The 22,982-nt window shown below is 37.9% G+C and overlaps 1 protein-coding gene and 1 pseudogene across 1 annotated transcript in view; both read right to left on the minus strand.

Annotated features, from left to right (window-relative positions):
- Positions 1–22,982, minus strand: part of IL1RAPL1 (interleukin 1 receptor accessory protein like 1) — a 1,391,691-nt gene that overhangs the window by 978,840 nt on the left and 389,869 nt on the right. The gene's annotated exons all lie outside the window — the stretch shown is intronic.
- LOC112812951 (mediator of RNA polymerase II transcription subunit 20 pseudogene) lies at positions 1,677–2,416 on the minus strand (annotated as a pseudogene).

A 22,982-nucleotide genomic window follows, 5' to 3' on the forward strand; every position in this document is an offset into this window, starting at 1 on the left:
TGGTGCAGCCACTTTGGGAAAAGTCTGGCAGTTCCTCAAAAGGTTAAGTACTGAGTTAACATATGACCCAGCAATTCCACTCATAAAATAGACACAAGGGAATCAAAAACGTATGTCCACACAAAAACTTGTTCAAAAATGTCCATAGCAGCATTATTCATGATAACCCACAGTGCAAACAACCTGAACAAACATCAACTGATAAATGGATAAATGAAATGTGGTATCTATCCATACAATGGACTATTATTTGGCAATAAAAATATGCGAAGTACTGACACATGTTTCCACATGGGTTAATTTTAAAAGCATTATATTAAGTAAGAGAAGCCAGCCACAAAGGACAACATATTATAGGATTCCATTTATACTAATGTCTAGAATAGGCATATGCACAGAGACACAAAGTACATTGATAGTTGCTTAAGGCTGAGAGAGGAAGGCTGTTTGAGGAGAAATAGAAGTGACTGTTAATGGCTATGGAGTTTCTGTAGGGGATGGTTAAAATGCTCCAAAACTGATTGTGGGGAAGGTGGCACAGCTCCATGAATATATAAAAACTACTAAATTTTGTATTTTAAATGGGTGAATTATACAGTATGTGAATTATATCCCAATAAAGATGTTATTTTAAAATGAGAATGAGCCTTTTTCTGGTTGGCAGAAGTTGATAAGTGGTGTGTGGGAGTTTATATCAACAGAAAGGAGGCTTTGGGAGAATGCATCTGCTATACTGATATTCCCCAAAGTTAGCTTTCTACATCTCTCCTCTAGTTGATAGTCTTTCTTTTTGCCACTATACACTTTCCATACTACCGACCTGAGAAAAAAAGATCAAGGTAGGAGAACAGGAAATAGCAGGTACCTTAAAGAAAAGTGATAGTAGTAGTATCGTTTGGTTCACCTTGAGATGTTCTAGAAGGAGAGCCTCAGATCCAACACTCATCAAAAAGTGTGAAGATGGGGTAGGGAGACCCGGTTATTTATGCGTTTGCCTTCTCTTTCTGAATCCCTACACTAATGATTAGGAACTTACAATACCTTGACAGCAATGATATGAATATCAGATCAATGATCCTAAGTGAAAAACTCAGAGAAGAAACTTCATCCCTTGATCAACGCCAAGCAATCCCTCTCTATGGAGGTCATTTCACCTAATTTCCCTTCCTTTCCTCTACCTTTTCTTTCTTTTTTTTTTTTTTTTTTTTCCAAGTTATGCCTCCTACTCCTTCTCCAGGAGAAGCCCACCTGCATCCCTGGAGTAGAGGAAGAGGCCTTTACTACAGCCCAGCCCAGCCCAGCCCAACCACTGCGGACCTAAGCCAAATCCTCAGTAGTTGGAGATACAGACTGCTTTCCCACCAACACTAGGCAGGCCTCTCCTACCTTTTCCCCTAAAGCAGGAAAGCTCCACACTTCTCCACTCTTCATAATTACCATTCTTGAAAACAGGCCAAGTCCAGTAAGGCATAGCGTGAAGCAGCTGCTGGGGGGCTGTGTGTGAGGGTCAGGGGAGGGGAGTCCAGATCCCCAGAGCAAAAGTCACAGCTGGGAAGGGGGAGAGAAGCCTCCATGTCTGCCCTGGGTTTCTGGGGTCCAGGGGCCTCAGGGTGCAGCCCCTGCTCCTCCTGCACAGTCCCCCTGGTGACAGAGCTCAGCTGGGCAGTTGTCAGTCACTAATGAATCCCAGCCACCGGCACCTGCTGTTGCTTGTGGATCTTACTGAAGAGTTCCATGTACCGGATCATGGTATCTGCTGGGTCACAGACGGCATCGTGTCTGTTCCCAAACACTGCGGGAGCCCCCGGTGTGTGGGTTGCCTAGAAAACTCTGTAGGAACTTGAGCAGCAGGCTCCAGCAGTTGCTAGCTACCACACAGGGGCCATACTCCACCTCTACGGAGATGCCTCGGGCGCTGCGCCCCTTGCTGACTGTCCCTACCTTCACTAGGAAGTCACAGTACTGGTAACAGGTACCCCGGGTCTCAATCTTGCTGGCCTTGGCACTCTGGAAAAAGCCCTTCAGCTTCACCATGAGCACATCGAAGTTGGTGTCGGCAATAAGCCGAGGGCCCTTCTCAAAGAGGGCAAAGCAGCTCAGAGGGTACTCTGAGTTGTGCATCACATACATCAGCTTCCCAGCCTGACCCTGGCTGCCAAGAGTGGAGGCAGCTGTGTGGTAGGTCTCACAATCCACGCAAAATGTTCCTTTCTTCTCTGCCCCAAGCATCTCCAACTTCCGGGTGAGGAGCTCCACCGTCTGCTGGACATTCTTGCCCTCAGCCACAAGACATCTGGGACACACAAGTCACTCCCATGGTATCAGGCCAGGAGGGTGGCAGGAACAAACAGCTGAATCACAGTGTTCTCCGGCCGCCCACACTAAGTGAATCCCCCCTAACGCAAGCTTCTGCCGAGGGAGGTGCTCTGGAAATGATGTAAAAACTCTACCTTTTCTTTCTAAGTTAATATATAAATGCTTTAAAAAATGATTCCTGTTCAAAAGTCGGGTTAGCAATATTGTCCCTTTCCCCAACTCTTACTTAGATGTCTAACCCTCTTTATTTGCAAAAAATTACTAATAATAATCTTTCCTGGTAAAGATAGGTAGATAGACATAAGGAAAAAAAAACAGGTTTCCTTTTTATAAAGTATATTCTCATTGAAGAGTTGAATAAATTCACATTTACAGATATATATATAGCATTATTTTTTTATTTTCAAAACAATTAATAAAAAATATAATAGCTGATGTTATTGCCTCCATGCATTCGACAGGAGAACAGAGGGCACAGAATGCCTGTGTAACTATGTCAGGTCGCATTCACAAGCTGAATTTAGTTCTTACACGCCACTTAGAGTGTTTAGTAGACAATTCTCAATTAGGGGCTTCAAAGATAACCCAAGCTACCTGGCACAGCTTCACGCATTTCTTTTTCTTCAGTGCATAATAACATAAACTAGAAGTTATCTTATGTTTAGTCTCCCACATTCTATAAAAATAAGAGCTTCTAAAGACAGAATTTGCTTTAAGAAAGAAAAAAAAAAAAGCCCCCTACCATGATCATCCCCCTAGAAGAGAGCAACATTTTAAATTTACCACATGCTTAAGTCCGCATTCTCTTAATAATGTTAATGTAATTAAGTTGCATTTGATCTTCCAGATTTTTTGAAATAAAATTATTCTGAACCAAATTCTCAGAAGAATCAAGAAAATCAGTCTTCTTTGTGTTTAAACCTAACAAGACCTTATTCTTGTAGAGTAAGTTCTTGGCAACAACAACAAAAACAAAACTACATGAAATACAACTGCTATTTCGGTGCAGCAGTATTTGCTACTCAGAGAGCTGGTCCTCTCCCTTTATCTTTGATTTCTTATCATCTACTGCCCACTGGCATCTCCACTTTGAAGTCTAATGGGCATATCAAACTTATCAGATCCAAAGCGACCTCCTGAACCTTGTCCACAATGCAACCCTTCTCTTTCTCTCATCTTCTCCATACCCATAAATGGCAGTGCCATCCTTCTTCTAGTCATTCAGGTCAACCATAAGGTAAGCTTTGAAACCTCTCTTTTCTTTCACACTATATGTTCAATCCATCAGTACATCTTACTAGCTCTGTCTTCTAAATAGGTCCAGAATCCAACCATTTCTCACTACCCTCAACCAATCGTGGCCTAGTGTAGGTAATATTTTCTCCCACTTGAGTTATTAGAATAGCCTTGTAACTAACTGGTCTCTCTACTTCAGCCCATGCCTCCCTATACCGCACCCCCCCCCCAGGGTGTCACTTTTAAGTCTGGAAAATCATATTGGCTTCTGCTCAAAGTCCTTCATCTCACCCAAAATAAAAGGCAAAGTTCCCAAAGTGATGCATACAAAGCCTCTCTATCTGCTTGCTCCCTTGTTCCCCCGTGTCTTTAATCTCTTACCACTGTGCCAATAGTTCACACCCTGCCCACCACCAAAGGGGCTTTGCATTTACTCTTCCTTCCGTATGGAATGCTCTTTCAACAATTATCATCAAAGCTCCCTCCATCAACTCCTAATCAACAAAGTCTTTCCTAATGATCTTATTTTAAAACCAAATCCATTCCAGACCCTAACATCTTCCTTCCCTCAAATCACCAATCTTCCTTCTGTTTCATTTTTGTCCCTATATCATCTGACTTAACAGTCATTTTGCTTATCTAAACTATTTTATTTAAGTAAAAATAAAAAAAAAAACTGCTTTCTGGGTTGTAGTAGTACTGGAGTACTGTATAGACAGTGTTATATAAAAGTCAAAACATCATGCTAAGTGAAATAAGTCAAGCAGAGAAAGACAGTTATCATATGGTTTCACTCATATGTGAAACATAAGCGATAGCACGGAGGACCATAGGGGAAGGGAGGGAAAACTGAATGAGAAGAAATCAGAGAGGGAGACGAACCATGAGAGACCCTGGACTCCAGGAAACAAACTGAGGGTTCTAGAGGGGAGGGGGGTGGGGGGATTAATTAGCCGGGTGATGGGTATTAAAGAGGGCATGTAGTGCATGGAGCACTGGGTGTTATACACAAACGATGAATCATGGAACACTACATCAAAAACTAATGATGTACTATACGGTGGCTAACTGAACATAATAAAAAAATATTTAGCATCTATTTTTATGTGACGAAAATTACAATATTTATGATAAAGTAACACTACCCATTTAAAAAAATAAAAATAAAGTGATCCAATTTCATTTTTTTTTGCATATTGCTATAAAAAAAGGTCAAAACTGGAATGTGCAGAAAATAGGATGTGGCTGATTTGTGGACTCATCTTTATTTTGGCCTTTAACTTTTTCAAAAACAAGATTCCTGGAGTAGATTGGCATATTCTGTTAAAGACTTAAGTGACCCATTTTGTGTACACCGATGCTTCACAGGGGATGAGCCCAGGGACTATGACCCGTTGCTGTGTGTATGTATTTACAAGAACAAAACAAACCAACCACCCATTTGGATTTAAGATAGCCATCACAAACTAAAGACTGTGACTTATTTAGGTGCAATAACCTGATTCCCCAAGTTAGTTACAGTGGGTGTTACTGCTATTGTGACAGGATTTATTCAGACTGCTGCACTCTTCATTTGATGTAACAAAATGCTATTAATCTAAATATTTGTATGTAAAGTATCTGTAGCTAGATTAAGTTAAAAAATTTTTAAAAAAATAAACTATTTTGCTCACATACCATACATCTGAATAATCTCTCTTAAATTGTCTGGTTCATCTCTACTAAAATATACTAGAATGTAAACTCCATTAGTGCAGAAATATTTGGTCTGATTTGTTCAGTGGTATATCCCCAGTGGTTAAAATAGTGCCTGGTACAAAGCTGTCACTCCACAAATATTTGTTGAATAAAATGACAAGTTACATACAGATATGAAAATTCATAAGAGCAAATTAAGAATATCTGTTGGTATTGTTACTGTCTTTAATATATTTCACAATGTCATGTTTTCAAAAATGCATTCAATTAAAAATTTGAGAGTAAATAAGAGAATACCCAAGTGAGTTAATTTATTTAGAACCAATATTGCATTCATCAGGCTAAATTTGTCACTGAAGCTACTAATCACAAATACTCATAAAAATATTATGAATTGTCTGTTTATATTTATTTTAATAATTTGCTCATAAAATTAATCAACGGTCATTATTTGTCAACCTCCTACCTCAGTCTTTGCCTTCTTAATAAATATCACTGGCATCAATCCAATAGCTTGGTCCTGAAACTTAAGTCATACTTGATCTGTCATTCCCTCTCAAACAATCTGTCAGCAAGCCTTGTTAATTAGAACTTCAACTTCTATTATGCATCTGCCCACAACTCTTACCACCACTATCATCATGCCAGACCAAGCCACTACCATTTCTTTTCTGGACAATGGCAGCAGCACCCCCCCGTGGTCCCTGCACTCACATTAGTTCTGTCTTCCAACCCATTTTCCACACCACAGCATGACTATTTTTCTTACAGTACAGACTAGCTCCCAGCAGTCCACGGCTTCCACTGCTTGAAACCTTTCACTTTGCTTTTATAGTTGCTCTAGTTACTTTTTTAGACTTTCAGTGGCAAATATTTTCATACTGCAATACAGGACAAAGAGATCCTGCTGTATAATCTTTACCCAATTTCCCCAAAAGTTACGGTCTTACTTAGTCACAGTATAATTTTCAAATCAAGAACATTAACAATAATAGGATACTAGTAACTGAATGCAGAGGCTGTTGGTCTGCAACATAGGGGAAAGACTTCCTGGCCACCTAGTCTAAAGTAATTTCCTTGATTTGTTTTCACCGCAGCATTTTATCACCACCTGATATTTTCCCATGTATGTATTTGAGCACCAGAAGAAGTGGGACACTCTTTCCTTGTTCCTGACAATATCCTCAAGATTTCAAACTATGCATGCCCAATAGCAGGCCTTCAACAAATATCTATTGACTGTATAAATTAACCAAGGAATATTAAATCAAACTGAAGAATTATAAAACAATTGTTAATTTTATACTTTACAGTTTTCAATTCATTCCTATATATTAATCTAATTTAGAGTGGAAAATTACTAATTTAAGGGTCAGATAAGCTTGATTTCATTTCCCAGCTCCCTCACCAACCGCCAAGGTTTAAATCCTACTTGAGTTCGTTTTCTCATAAGGTATTCAAATTCAAAATCAGCCAGCCAGTAAACATTAAAGCCAGTATTCAACCTATGTTTGACTGAAAAAGCACCAAGTTTTATAGCACCAAATTCGAATGTAAGCCATGATGTCAGTAATTGTCTTTTTTATTACTTATATAATTACTAGTGCTACTGTAGCATCTCCCACAGAAGAGACCCTCAATAAATAAATCTTAGAAAAGGTAAACACTACTAGTGAGTCATATGGTGTGCATCTATCATATGACTTTGTGTATTCCAGTTTCATTTATTAAAAAGGTATTATCCTTGAACATAAAATTCTATCCCACTATTCTTATTAGCAATGTTCTGTTATTAAATTCCATGCCATCCACATAGATTTCTGTCTCTATATCATTCTTGAAAACAAAAACTTTAGTTAAATATCATCCTAGTCCTTGCAAAAATAATTAGCTTTGGTCAAAACATCTGCATTTAATTATTTTTATCAAATTTCAGCATTTTTAAAATCTCCATAACGTTCAGAAAGATCTAGGATGAAATACACATCTGATATCATGAGATTTTCATATTTTATTTATCATGAAATCAAAGGTTGAATTTGAATAAAATAAAAGGTCAAAAGAACAATAAGCTCCTCTCACTATGTATCATTCCCTGATGTAATTTTAAACTATCTTAATGAGAGTCTGTTACATTTTTATAATATTTTGTTCAAATTTTATCTGATATGCAGAGAGTTCTCAACTTTTGAAATTCCTGATATTCATGTTTTAGTGTTTAAAGCTTAAACATTTTCTGGGAAGCTAGTTAAAAAGTATGAGAATTTCGTGCACGCTCTCATACATAAACACATGCACACACACAGCAGAAATTATCTGGTTTTTATCTTGACATATGTTTCTATCTCTTTAAATGACTCCCATAACAAATTCAAAAAGAAAAGAGTTATATTTTGAACAGGATCATAGCCAAATGTAGGTTGATATAACAGCAAACCAACTATGTATTTCTGACTTCTATGAGTAAGACTCCATTATCAAATCATTTGTATGTGAGAATATATGTGTCCACACACATTAGTTTAGCCATCTCTTTTTCCAAATTATAATTTGTATACCAAATTGTATGAGAAGTTAGAGCTTTGAGTTTCACATTGCACTGGTATTCAGTGTTTAAAATCACGGAAGAAAACTTCCCTATTCCAAAGGTCTCCTAAGAGGTGATGTGAAAAGAGTCCGAAATAAAACCATCCTACATAGGCATTTCATCCCTATTTGGTGAGCCACACAAGAAAGTGCAGATCTGTATTCAGAACGGCAAATCTGTATTCAGAATGGCAAATCTGTATTCAGAATGGCAAATCTGCACTTTCCTGTGTGGCTCACCAAATAGGGATGCAATGTGAAACTCATAGCTCTAACAAGCCAAGGAATGCTGAAGACTGCCATCAGACCACGAATGGCAAATCTGCACTTTCCTGTGTGGCTCACCAAAAAGGGATGCAATGTGAAACTCATAGCTCTAACAAGCCAAGGAATGCTGAAGACTGCCATCAGACCACCAGAAGCAAGGGGAATGGCATGGAACAGATTCTCTCGCACAGCACTAAGAAGGAACCAACCCTACTGATAATCTTGATTTTGGACTTCTAGCCTCTAGAACTGCAAGAAAATGGGTTTCTGTTGTTTAAGCCGTGCGGTTTGTGATACTTTGTTATGGCAGCCCTAGCAAACTAATACAAGGGTTAAAAAAAAATAAATAAAAGGAACTGTTTGAAAGAAAAAAATATTCAAAGGTCTGTCCTGATCTCATATACCTTTGTAGTTGGTGGGCACTGCATATGGGAAGACCTCAATGGATGTTCACTGGCAGAGTGGCTGGCCTCAGATTCCACCTATCTTGTTTCTCCTCTAGCAACTTCATGGTATGCATCATTAGTTTCACTCTTATACGTGGGTCAAAAGTGGAGCAACAGGGGAAAAAGAGGGAAACTTAAGCTTGAGATAACAGGCTGAAAACAGTGAACACTTGCCTGTTTCACTGACATAGAGAACTATTTAGTATGTCAAAGGATTTTAGATTAATTCACATTTGATGTAGGTATCTCCTATCCAGATCTATGAAACTTTACTTACCAATGATATTATTCCTGATTTAGCTTTAAGAAACTTCTGAAATCTAATACAAGGTAAGCTTATTCCAGATATGATCTCAAAGCGAAGCTGGAGGATTTGGCTCAGAAATGGTACAGACTGAAACAAAGACTAATGAAGTTTCAATATAATGCCCAAAGCAGATTAAGGCTATGTCCACTCAGGAATGAAACAGCCGAGCATTTGGAGAGTAGGGGTGCTGACTTGGTGACTACCAGTCCGTCTGACTTTTTGTGTTTCACTTTGGAGAAAACAACTCTTTAAGATTTCTACCTTTGTTTAGTTGCTCTGGTGTAGGTTCAACACATTATAATTCAGAATATAAGGAACAATAATATCAGAAAAGAAATCTGCTTGTTACAAGAATTTACCCAATCACTGAGTGTCATGAAAATATTGGAAACTAGATGTTTTTATCTGACAACCATTGTTTTTTGTCATAACTGTTTAACCTAAGTACCTACAAACGTTTTCTGCCATAAACTATATTAGAATAAAGTTAAGCAATTCATTCATGACACATTTTAAGAAAATTTGTTTCACAAGTGTAAATTTATTTTCCCAAAATACTTACTACACAAAGAAATGATGGACACTTCCAGAAGGAATAAACACTGACTATTCACTATTTTCTGTTCACATAGAAATCCTGATGAAAATTCTTAAGAACAGAAATGATATTAGTTGTTTACACTGTGTCTTCATAGACATTTAGAATTTATAAAATTGCTTGATACAAAACTGAAATATCACAGTCAATACTCTACAGCAGGAATTTCATTGAACCTTATACATGTATCAGTATATCAGTACTGGTATAAATCATTTACGAAGACTATCAAGTTACCTTGGCATCGCATCCTGAACACAAATTAACACCTGACTTGGTTTTTCTGATTTGAAATTATGATTTTGTCAGTACGTTAAGATAGATTGTTCTTAAATTAATAATTCAATAACATTTTAATGTTTATTTTATGCCATTTGTGATCTTAACAGAGTAACAAAAGAATGATAGTTCTGGCTAATTTAAGAGCAATGAGTCGATAATGGACAGAATATAAAGAAAGTAAAAAAGCACATGGCTTCCATTACAGCTAATAAGACATGTGCTGGCATAAAGCCACAGAAGCAGTCCACAGAATCTTGGCCTTGAGACTAGTAATTCCACTGGCCACAATTTTGTGAACAACTGTGATGGCTCTATCTCAGTGCATCTTTCTTTCAGCTATAGAAGTCAGTGATAAAGCCCAAACAATGGTGAAACATGCCTTTATAAGAATTATCTCATAGCCTGAATAAAACCGGAAGCCAAAATCAAACCTAAAGCACATACACATAAGATATAGTGTTTCACTGAGGTGAAAACTGTTAACACAATACTTCCTGATGTCTTAGACAATTGGTGTTCCTGTACACACATTTTGAATGCCTTGTGAAACTTCTCTTCTTTTTTAACTGTTAGGATGTGAAGCAATATTTATATATGCAGCTTAAGTTGACCAAAGCACTAATTAATAAATCTGAGATCCTATAACCATTTGTGCTGTAATAAATAATAATAGCTCTGTGAATTTTTAAAAGCACCTTCCGTATGAATTTATTTATACGCACTAACGCTTCAATATGAGCATGTGAAATACAGAGATCTGGCTTTTTGAGTCTGTATTCTTCAAGTGCAGACTAGTTAAAAATATAGCAAACCGCAGGTGTTCTGGGACTTCTCCCCCCAGGTCTACTGATCCCCAGTGCACTAGCAGGTCTTTCCACTAAACATCTAGCCACAACAGATACACAGGTTATAGGTGAGAAATCTACCCTGAACGGGCTGCAACTTCACGTATACTCCCATGCCCCCAAGCTGTGAAATTCTCCAGCCCTCTTGCAGGAGGTCCTGAAGGAGATATATGTGGGGGACAGAGAGAATGCCAGATGGCTGTTTGTGAGAAAATCTGGGACTGGGGCAGTCGGCCAAAAACAGTGGACTGAATAAAAAAGGATGATCACCAAGAATATACCCTCCCCAACCACCACAAATGAATGGAAGATGAACTCAGGGCTCTCTTTCTCACATACGTGAAAATCCTTCATGCAGTTTTTCATTCATGTGTGCAACAAATAACACAAGAGTTATAAAAATTCAAAAGGATTTGTATTGTGCTCATTTATCTTACTATCATTTTCTTTTGCTTCATTGGAAAATAAAAGGCAGCCCATTGACAAGGAGAGTGTACGCAAACTTAAAAATAAAGTGTTTCAAAAATTTTCATCACCAGAAGCAGATGAGAATGCTTCAAGGAACCACTTTCTACTTGATTTGTAAGTAAGAGGGGTATTTACATTGTATTGACTGTTATTGTACGCCTTTATCACTTTTATTGTTTGCTGCAGTATAGCCCTGTGAAGGTCTGCCAAACCACTGCGGCTTGCTCAAAAGCAGGGCTGAATTTTAATTAAGCCAAGGCAAAGAGACACAGAACAGTTGAACTTGATTAGACCACTTGTCCTGATGCACACACAGAGGGCATTCAGCACACTTATTCTAATAAGTGATAAAGTCAGTTTACACACTTGGTGAAATAATCAAGATAAAAACCATCATTTGTCAACATACTCCTTCTACGTAAGTATGTTTTAATACCATAAGCCACCAAGGAGAGCTGAAACAAAAGGTAGCCATTAAGGACACATGTGCCATAGTTTCTTGATAACAATATTCTACATTCCCTGGGAAGAAGGGGTATATGAGTTTAGTAATTAGGATTCAACAGCATTGTTCAAGTAAAGAAATAAATACGTCTATGTGATTTTCTTTTCAAATATTTCAACCTGACAAAAAAAAAAAAAACTTTACCACAGCATTTATCCAGATAAAGGAACAGGTGGGATGTGAGAATTTCATGAATTTTTATTTTTGATACTTCAGGAAGAACAAAGGATCCAGGTTTCTGGCTTGAGCAGCAGAAATGTGCTAAAATGTGTTCCCACAGTTAACTTCTGAAATCAGAGAACTTCATGCAAGTAACCTCTGGAATATTCTCTAAAACAACTTTCCTCTACACTTTCAGACTCTAAGCAAAAACCTCACCTTCCCTAAAGGTGGAGAAATAGTCATAGGTAGTATTTCAAAATTAAATGTACAAAGAGATATTCTTTCTATATATGTGTATATGGGGTGATGGAAAGAGAGATCCTAAAGTATCAATAAGCTATTATTTCTTAAGGTATCAGTGAAAATTCAAAGATAGGTCTAAAAGTTAAAACAGAACTTTGCATATACATCGAAGTATACTGTAAAGAGTAGCCCTTCCTTTGATAAATTCAAATCACTAAGTCTTTAATAGAATTTTGTGCTTTACTTCCCAACATTCTAATATAATTGACTACACTTGATCCTAAGAAAATAATCCTCCCCTCAGGATTAGCAAAACAAAAATTTAGTAAATTCCTAAACATAAATGGATACCTTTTCTGTGCAGAAAAGCAAACTGGGTTTTAAAAAGAAAACAAAATCTCAAGTTCTTATCCTTGATAACAGCAAGTAAAAATTAGCATATTTCAGCTACTTCTTTGTCTGCCGCAATTTCACTCTTCATTTGTCTACATGAACGAAGGAAGAAATCAGTTTGGTGCGGATTCACCTAAAATTCCTGATAAATATACTTTTGAGTCATTGGCTAGAAAAAACAGACTGTGAAACCAGATCATTCTGAATTTGAATCCTATCTATGCAACTTCCTAGCTACGTTATGGATCAAGTTACTTAACTTCCACTTTATAGTTATAAAATGTGATGAAATAACACCTTGGGAACAAATATAAGAAATATTCCATTTAATTTCCACACAACTGATTTTTTTTAGTTTGTTGTTGTGGAGAGGGAGGGGGAGGGGCAGAAAGAGAATCTTAAGCAGGCTCCATGCCCAGCACAGAACCTGAAGCAGGGCTCGATCTCACAACCCTGAGATCATGACCTGAGCCGAAATCAAGAGTCAGATGCTTAACCAAATGAGCCACCCAGGCGCCCCACCACATAATTAATTTTTAAATGATGTTTTTAGTGTGCAAAAGTTGAATATACTCATATAATAGGAAACAGATTTCCATTCCATGAGACCTAGCATATTTTCAAAAAATACTCAGATCTTAACTTTTAGGCACAATTCTGAGAATTTTGCAGTACTGCCATGTTGTACATGCTATTCTGACTTTGTTACTTTTATTCCCGATAGAGCATGCTAACTACCAGTTTATGTCTAACATGTTTAGATATACCTGGGGCTAATGCAATATGTATGATTTCCATGGATCTATCCTTCTTATCCATATCTGCCTTTCATTTTTCAATTTCTACTCATTTTCATGAAATAAATGAACAACTTTTTAAAGATGCAAATAACTGCACCACTAGTGCTCCTTAGGCAAAGAGGGAAATGTTACTCAAACTCAACTATTGATTAGCATTCATCAACTTCATGGAATAACCTGAAGTCTTCATTTCACATCTGCTACTCAAAAGGTCAGACTGTGGTTTACAAAAGTCTATTTTTGGATGTTAATGTCTAATACAGAAGATAGATTATTCCAAAGTCAACTCTACAAAACATTAAGGAAAATTTCTGACATACACGTTATTCTGCATTTTATGTAGGACTTAGTTTCTAATGACCATGCATTAGTATAACATCCATATCCTGCTACACTCTATCATTCAACCCCATTCAGTCCCCCATTACACAGATCACAACTGGTAATTTTGTATTTATGTTATAGCTTTTGTTGTTTTCTCTATCCTTCCTTTATAGCTTGCAGGCTATATATGGGTATCATCTTTTTTATCAGCAATATATAAAAATTGTTTCAAAACAGTGACCAACACACATTCAAGGCTCAAAAGACATTTGTTGAATGAATCCCAAATGAATAAAACCTAATGTTTAAAGGATAAACTCTTAATTTAGGAAAGATGGAAAGAATCCGTTTTGCTTTATTTTAGTTTTCCTTCTGCTAATTAATTTCATTTACAAAGTAATTTGCTCATTGGTTTAAATTAAATCCAGTGTATATTTATTATTTAATTTTTCATCAGATCAAAGAGGTGGATGAGACCTTGAGAGATTATTCTTGCCTTGAGGTACTGCTACTATTCCAAGCATTCAGTACACATTAGCTTTTTCATAAAACTCTGGAGGCCTCATGAAATTCAGACTAGAAATAATCTTGCCTATAGGATAGAAAAAAGGTGATATCTACAAATGATCCTAATATATAACCATAAGTTAGAATTTGCAAATATTTATTCTTATAGAAGATAGCAAATTATGAATTTAAGATTATAGTCTGCCCCATCCTCTCTCTGGGGATGAGGATTTTGTGCATAGTGTTCTTTGCCAAGGGACTGCTGATATGTTGATTGAAATAATGGGCACAGAGGCAGAACTGTAAGGGTCTAGAGAAAAGGTAGAATGGGGAGGACAGTTAAAGAGGGGAGGAATGAGTGTTACAAAAAAAGATCAGTTGTGGGGAGTGTTTAAAGTGGAACCAAGAAGGAAGCACTGAAGCATATGAGATCTTTAAAGAAGGAAAAGTCAAGAGGACCCTTAAATATTTTGGCCACTTATCCAAAAAATTAGTAAATATCAAAATCAGCCCTCAAAGTTTTTTGGATTTTTTTGCTTGTTGTTAAATGTAGGATTTTTTTTTTTTAAGATTTTATTTATTTATTTATTTGACAGAGAGAGAGAGAGAGAGAGAGAGAGAGAGAGAGCGCGCGAGAGCAGGGGGAGTGGGAGAGGGAGAAGCAGGCTTCCCGTGGAGCAGGGAGCCTGATGCGGGGCTCGATCCCAGGACCCTGGGATCATGACCTGAGCCGAAGGCAGATGCTTAATGACTGCGCTACCCAGGCGCCCCAGGATTTCTGTTTCTTTGCAGTATGCCACTGGCCTGAGAATGACCACAAAGTGACCTGGCCTTGTGAGTACAATCTTTTTTTATTATGTTAATCACCATACATTACATCATTAGCTTTTGATGTAGTGTTCCATGATTCATTGTTTGCACATAACACCCAGGGCTCCATTCAGTACGTGCCCTCTTTAATACCCATCACCAGGCTAACCCATCCCCCCACCCCCCTCCCCTCTAGAACCCTCAGTTTGTTTCTCAGAGTCCATATTCTCCCATGGTTCGTCTCCCCCTCCAATTTCCCCCCCTTCATTTTTCCCTTCCTACTATTTTCTTTTTTTTTTTTTTTTTTTAACATATACTGTATTATTTGCTTCAGAGGTACAGGTCTGTGATTACAATCTTAAGGGTAGTTTAGAAGTCTCTCGAGTCTTACTGTTCTAATACGGTAGCCAATAGCCAAACATTAAATTAATCAAACTTAAAATTAAAAATTCAGTCTCAGGTCAGTTGCACTAACCTCATTTCAACTACTCAGTAGCCACATGTGGCTACTGACTTCCCTATTGGAAAGCAAAGATACAGCAAATTTCCATCATCGCAGAAAATTCTGGACGGCCCTGTTCTAGAACAATTTGGGGCATATATCACACATAGGCTATTCAAATACTCTTGGTCTGATGAGTGGCATGAAATACTCCAAGGAAAATATTTTATCATTATTTATTCTACTTTAAGTAGTAAATATAAAATACTAACAATGATGATGCATTTCAGTGTACTAAGGTCCAGAGATCTCAGAGTTGTTTCTACTTTTGTTGTTGAAATTTTTATCAGACAGATTTTTGTGAGATAATTGCCTCCTTATATCACTTGGCTACATTACTCATTCAGGATTATATTTTTAATGTGTTAAATAATCTGAAGATTTAAATTTATAGTCGGGGCACTTGCTTGGTTCAGTTGGTTTAGTCTCTGACTTTGGCTCAGGTCATGAACTCAGGGTCCTGCAATCGAGCTCCATATCAGGCTCCCTGACCAGCAGGGAGTCTGCTTGTCCCTCTGCCCCTCCCCCTCTGCTTGGGCTCTCTCTCTCAAATAACTAAATAAAATCTTAAAAAAAGTTATGGTCAAAGCTACCCAGTGGTAAGAGAAATATCAAGAAAATAATTCTATTTTATGTCATGATTTTTTATAAACATCAGAATAGTATATGGAAGGAAAATGCAGTGATTAAAATATAAAATAAACAGATGAACAAAAATGCCTCAAAAGGCAAACCCCAAGGTCAGTGTGAAATGGAAACCTCTAAATATGGCTGGGACAGGAGGAAGTACATTGCTCCTAGGCTAATGTTAATTCTTAGTAAATTCTATATCATGAGGAAAGAGAACCCAGGAAGACATGCTTTAGATTAGTGCCAGTGCAGGAGGAATGCCAATAGTAGAAAGGGGAGGTGGTGAGTATTTGGGTAACTTTTATTTTATTTTATACAAAGGAGAGGATGTTGCCAAGAGGGTTGGGAAAGAGTAAAGGATAAGAATCCCAAGGCCTCCTTTGAGTTGAGGACTCTGATATCTATGTAAGAAGGGAGAAAATTCCCACCTGAATAAGTAGAAGGGCAATTAGAGATATTTTAGTCTGAGGGGCGCCTGGGTGGCTCAGTCGGTTGAGCATCTGCCTTGGGCTCAGTCCGTGATCTTGGGGTCCTTGCATTGAGCCCCACATCAGGCTCCCTGCTCAGTGGGGATTCTCCTTCTCCTTCCCCCTCAGCCTCTGCCTGCCCCCCACCACTTGTGTGTGTGTGTGTGTGTGTGTGTGTGTGTGTGTGTGTGTTCTCTCTCACTCTCAAAATAAATAAATGAAATCTTGAAAGAAAAAAAGAGATATTTTAGTCTGAGAGCTACCCTGGCTGTCCAAGTAATTTAAATAATTCTAAGGTGGGCAGGAAGATGAAAGCTATGGCAAAGTAAGTAATATCAAGGATTCATCTAAACAAATGATATGCATATTTATTTCATATATGGAGAAGGTACTTAAAATATTCCAAACATACTTACATTATACATAACAGCTGAATTCAAGATTCTTTAGAGTTAAAATGTATTGCTCTCTAGTTAGGTATGATGCTGATATGTTTAAAACCTTTGAACAAGAGTAAGTGAAGAACCAGAAAAGTTGATGACACACAAGCTTAGCAGCAGAAACAACTGACCCTGTGGTCAGACCTTTGTATTTCAGTAGACCTTACAATCCAAGGGGAATAATTTAATGTACGGGTGCCTCTATTTGTCTTTAGGCATCTATGAAATATATCTCAAGCTCCCAAAAGAAAACAGAGGACTTTAACTGATGGTACTCATTTAAAATAAAGCATATCAGAAGGGAGGGGGTGAGGGGATGGGTGAAATAAGCGAAGGGGATTAAGGGCACACTTATGATGAACACTGAGCAATGATGTACAGCAGTGTGGAATCACTCTATTGTACACCTGAAACTAATATGACACTGTATGTTAACTATACTGGAATGAAAATAAAAAACTCAATGTAAGTAAATGAATGAATCAATGAAAGAATACATACTCTTAATTGGTTAGAAGTTTCCATAAAAGAAAGGTACTGAATGGCAACAGAGTGGTGTTGTATTTTGATTACTGAAGAACACCATATGACTAATAATATTTAATGAGTGCTTCCTGTATTCTAAGTGCTTTATATGTAATGACTCTGTTAATCCTCACAACTCCATGAGGGAGGGAACTATAATTATCCCCATATTATAAATGAGAAAATTGTAAAACTGAAGCCAAGTTTTGATTTCAGGGCTCATGGGTTGATTCCCAAAGAACTTTCTCACAAATGATTACAGCAGGCTTCACAGAGGACCTAATGAAAAGCACAGATATCAGCAAAGAGACAACACTATTGGAAAACAAGTGGAAATCTAAGCAGGTAATGGATCCACAGTCCCTTCGCTGAACCTATTGTATTTGGAATAAAACTGAAAGAGAAACCAAACACACCCAGTAGGCCCATCACGTTTTGTTTAATTGATCAGTTCTTGAGACAAACAGGGAAGAGCCCTCAAATTAGAGGAGTACTTGCTTTATCCCTCAGTTCTTTTCAGAGCCTAATGTATTGTGAGCTTTCAGTAACTGTTCAATGCATAAACATAAACAGGATGGGATAGGACAGGAACAGGAGAAAGGAGGAACTCCAAAAGCAGTCATGGGAGAGCAATTTGGGGAGTGAAGCAGGCAAAAGTGGGAGCTAGGGCTATGTGATGGAGACAGTGCTACTGTTGGGCCTCAAACAATTAGTAGCGTTTCAAGAACTGGAGAAAACTAAGGGCTGAGTCAGGATATTTATTTTTTTCTTTTATTATTTTATTTTATTTTAATTATTTTTTATTATGATCAGTTAGCCAGCATATAGTACATTATTAGTTTTTGATGTAGTGTTCAATGATTCATCAGTTGCGTGTAACACCCTGAGTTTAGAACATACACGAAAGGAAGAAGGTTCAGGCTTCCCGTCAGACCTCCTTCTAACAGCACTGAACACTGACTCTGGGTCAGGCCCTATTCCACCAGTGGGAATAAAGATCTATACTCTCATCACATTCGGGAGGTGAACAGGAAGAAAAAGCTGGAAGAAGAGGGAAAGGAAGCACAGCACAGACCATCATGCAGTGTGGACATCCTTCCAAGGAGCCTAAGAGAGGCACATATAGTTTGCACTACCTTGGCAACTAGATGTTAAGTGCCTTGAGGGAGGAACCATATCCTTAAACATATTAAATGCTTTAATAATGTTTTTGCATATAGCTAGTAAACAACAAATCATTATTTGAGAAGCAGTATGGCATAATCAAAAAAAAGTATAGGCTTATGAGTCTTGAAATAGAACCGCTTCAATTTCCTTGTCTGTAAAAAAAAGCAAAATAAGACAAAAGGAGACTATTAGATCATTTTAGGATTCTTTTCAGATATATTCATTAAAAACCCATGATCAGAATTGTCAGTTATTTAGCATCACTGTTACTAAGGAGTTCTCCTTTGAGGGGCATGGCATAAGGGGTCAGAAAGTACATGTGGCCCCTTGTCAAGTCTATCAGAAGCCCAGCTCATTCCACCTGAAACAATGGGCTGAGCACAGATTCTTATCAGATTTCAGACACCTGATCCCTGAGGATTAGAAGCTTTGTTTGTGGGGTGGGCTGGAAATAAGAAATGTAGAAGAGAAGAGAAGACAAGAGAAAAGAGAAAACTACATAGGTGACTCAGTTATGCATCTGTCTTTAACCCAACTACAAATCCCCTTTTTTAAAATTTTTTATTGTTATGTTAATCACCATACATTACATCATTAGTTTTTGATGTAGTGTTCCATGATTCCTTGTTTGTGCATAACACCCAGTGCTCCATGCAGTACGTGCCCTCCTTAATACCCATCACCAGGCTATCGCATCCCCCCACCCCCCTCCCCTCTAGAACCCTCAGTTTGTTTTTCAGAGTCCATCGTCTCTCATGGTTCGTCTCCCCCTCCGACTTACTCCCCTTCATTCTTCCCCTCCTGCTATCTTCTTCTTTTTCTTTTTTCCTAACATATCTTGCATTATTTGTTTCAGAAGTACAGATCTGTGATTCAACAGTCTTGCACAATTCACAGCGCTCACCATAGCACATACCCTCCCCAATGTCTATCACCCAGCCACCCCATCCCTCCCACCCCCCACCACTCCAGCAACACTCAGTTTGTTTCCTGAGATTAAGAATTCCTCATATCAGTGAGGTCATATGATACATGTCTTCAAATCCCCTCTTGACAGAAAACTCTTGCTCTGGTGTATTTAACAAGTCAAATCTACAAACCTACTGCAATCATCATAAATGGGATATTAGCAGAGGGTTCCGGGAGTGAGATTCATGAGCTATACTAGGCAAGTCCAACTGCAGGTTTCAGGTGTTGATAATGCACTTCTGCGAGAAAGTCATTTTGGAAATGAGATTGTTAACATAGGTAGGCTACTTTAAATAGAGGACATAGCACTAAATGAATATAATAAACTTCACTTGTTAACGAACATTTGACTTGAGACATAAATAAGACTGCCTAAGACTAGTCTGTAACATTTAGTGGAGTGAGAGTATGATCTAGATTAATCTATAAAGATGTGTTTTATGAATTAATCCATAAAAATGTGAAGAAACAACATCAATTTGAAGAGGTAAGAAAACTGGAGTAGCAGCTATTTTGGTTTGTTCATGTGAAATAGCCTGTGTAAAGGACTCGAGATAGGACAGGAAAATTCCCTCCAAGTAACAGAGAGTCAGTATGTCTCAATGAATCAGTCGTGGCTCTCGTGGGAACAGAGACGATTAGCATGTTTAGTGATTGATGTGGAGAGAGGTAATAATTCACATTGAATCTTAGCTCAAAGGCTTTGCTATCTCATACACAAACATTTGTAGTCTATACTTCAAGTAGTCACATTGTTCTAATGCACTATAATTTCAGGAATGATCTGAAAATATCCATCAGTCAGTTCTGCTGAATTTGGAACAGAGAACTTTATTGCGGGGAATCATTTACCACTTGCTGTGGTGGATTAAGGAATTCAGGTATTTTCAACTTTAGAAGCATTCAATAGGCTTCTTATCAACATGCTGCATTTTCCCCATAACATGTTGCCATAACCAAGGGGAAAACAAAAACAACCACCATCACAACAAACTTGTTACCCAGGAGATTGAAATACATATTCAGTGTGCTAGTAATTTTTTCTGATGTTCTGTTTTCAGAAACATAATTATTTTCTTTTTGCTTCAGGATTGCTGATTTTGCTTTCAGATTAAGGCTAATGTTAAAAGTGAGACCAAGAGAAAGAAAATGTATTCTCCATGGAGAGTAATTCTATTACCATTGCTGGACCAACCTTGTAGCTAAGAGGTATATTCTTTCAAGAAGAAAAATTGCCTCTACCCAAACAATGACTGCATATTCTATCTTTAAGTATAAAAAGGAATGATGACACAATTAGCCTTAGAAACTGGTGAATCACTAATAGCCAGCATAAAATAAGGCAAAAAGGAAACTGCTAATACCTGGCTACATGTGAAATTATCTTGAATTAAGAACAAGAAAATTCCAGTTGTACTGTTCAAAATGTCTAAAGAAGAAACAATCACTATCAAATGAGGACAATGAGGAACTATCCAGTAAATGTGATGCCCTCTTGTTCCCTGACTATTTTAGCTTCCTGTCTCAGTCACTATCTCTAATATATGATCCTTGTCATAATTTATAGTACTTTCAGTATCCATTAAAAAAATTCTCTCACCATTTTAACCTAGCAAGTCACTTTACTCCACTCCACAGATCTGGTTCTCCACCCTGACTTGGCCACTTGGTCCCATGGTCATTCCCTAGATTTTTGTCACATGCTGAGCTTTCAGCATCACACTTTATAACCTCCACCTGCTAAGTTTCCAGCTGACTCTGTCTAGTACCCCTATTTTGACAATTCTTTGATGTTACCAGGCCCTGAAACCCATTTATTTTACTGACTTTTCACCATTTCTCATGCCCTTAATATCCTTATTTCTCTTCCTATCAAGCATAAACTCCATGATTTATCATTATAATCATTTTATTGCATACACCCTCAAATCTCCTTCCCTGCTCTCACTTCTGGAACTCGCCTGATAAACCTCAAACCCCAGCTGCAGCCACTTCTCCATTCATTCCTTGCTCAATCTCATGTCAAACCTTCTGGGGGAAAATATGTAATTATTCTGACTAGTCTCATTTCCTATACTCCTAGATCAGTGGTTCTCAAATTTACCTACACATTGAATAATTTTTACGATGTGTTAAAGCCAGGCATTACTCCAGGATTCTGAGTTAATTGGTCATGGCTGTAATCTATGCTTTGGAATTTTTAAAGACTTCCTCAGGTAATTCTAATGTGAAGCAAAGTTCAAGAAACCCATTCTTCATGACTATTTTACTCTCTTCTTCCTCAAACCGTCAAGAGCTCCTTCTCCATTCTCAGTTGAGGACACTGCTTCTCATTTACCTGAGAAAACTGAGGCAATCAGTAGAAAATTGCTCCCAAGCCCCAATGACCACATCTGCCCACATGCCTACCTCAGTGCCCAACACTGTGGATCACCAGTGTGTGTTCCCATTATGGGCCACATCTTATGTGCTCTGGATTCCATCCTTTCTTTCCTACACAAGGACTTGGCTCCAAACATTAGCCTTACTCTCTCCTGAATCACCAATCTCTCCCTCTCTTGTGGATCATTCCCAAGAGCATTCTACGTTACTCTTTACCCATCTTAAAAAGAGCCTCTCTTGATTACTTCCAAACCACAGTTTACAGCCCCATTTCTTTGTTCCTCTTAAAAGTGAAAGTTAAAAGTGGCAGCTGGGTGGCTCAGTCAATTAAGCATGGGACCCTTAATTTTGGCTCAGGTCATGATCTCAGGATCCAGAGACTGAGCCCTGTATTGGATGTATTGGACTCCGCACTGGGCATGAAGCCTGTTTAAGGTTCTCACTCCCCCTCTACCTCTCTCTCTTTCTTAAAAAAAAAAAAAAAAAAAAAGTGAAGGTTAAAAAAAATTTTAGTAGGTGTTATTACCTCCAATTCCTCTCAATTCTCCTCCTGACCCAAGTATTTCTGTCACTCAGGCTCTCACACCCAATACTCCCTGAAACTGATCTAGTCAAGGTCACTAAAGGCTACCAAGTTTTTTAAATCTAATGGTCAATTCATAGGTCTCATCTTCTTTGATAAATCAGCAGTATTTGATACAATCAGTAACTCCTCACTCTTTGAAACACTCTGTTTATTTGGCTTCTTGAACAGGGATCTGCAAACTATAGCCTGTGGACCAAATCAAGTCTGATACCTCTTTTTATGAACAAAGTTTTAGTGGAATATGGTCATGTTTATTTTGCTTACCTGATACCTATGGCTGCTTTGTGTCTCAAGAGCAGGGTTGTGTAGTTGCAAAAGAGACCTTTTGGCTGGTGAAGTCTAAACTATTTACTATCTGGCCCTTTACAGAAGTATTTTGCTAAGGATCCCTTCCCCTGTATCTATTCTTCCTACAGTTTTTCCCATCTCAGTTAATGACAACTCTATCCTCCTACATGCTCAAGCCAAAAATCCTGTACTCTCCCCCTTGCCTCTTTTTCTTCTTTCACACCATACATATA

This window comes from Callorhinus ursinus, unplaced genomic scaffold (assembly GCF_003265705.2).
Source record: "Callorhinus ursinus isolate GAN/ISIS: 27379988/994484 unplaced genomic scaffold, GSC_fseal_2.0 scaffold16, whole genome shotgun sequence".
In the NCBI taxonomy this organism is placed as follows: domain Eukaryota; kingdom Metazoa; phylum Chordata; class Mammalia; order Carnivora; family Otariidae; genus Callorhinus; species Callorhinus ursinus.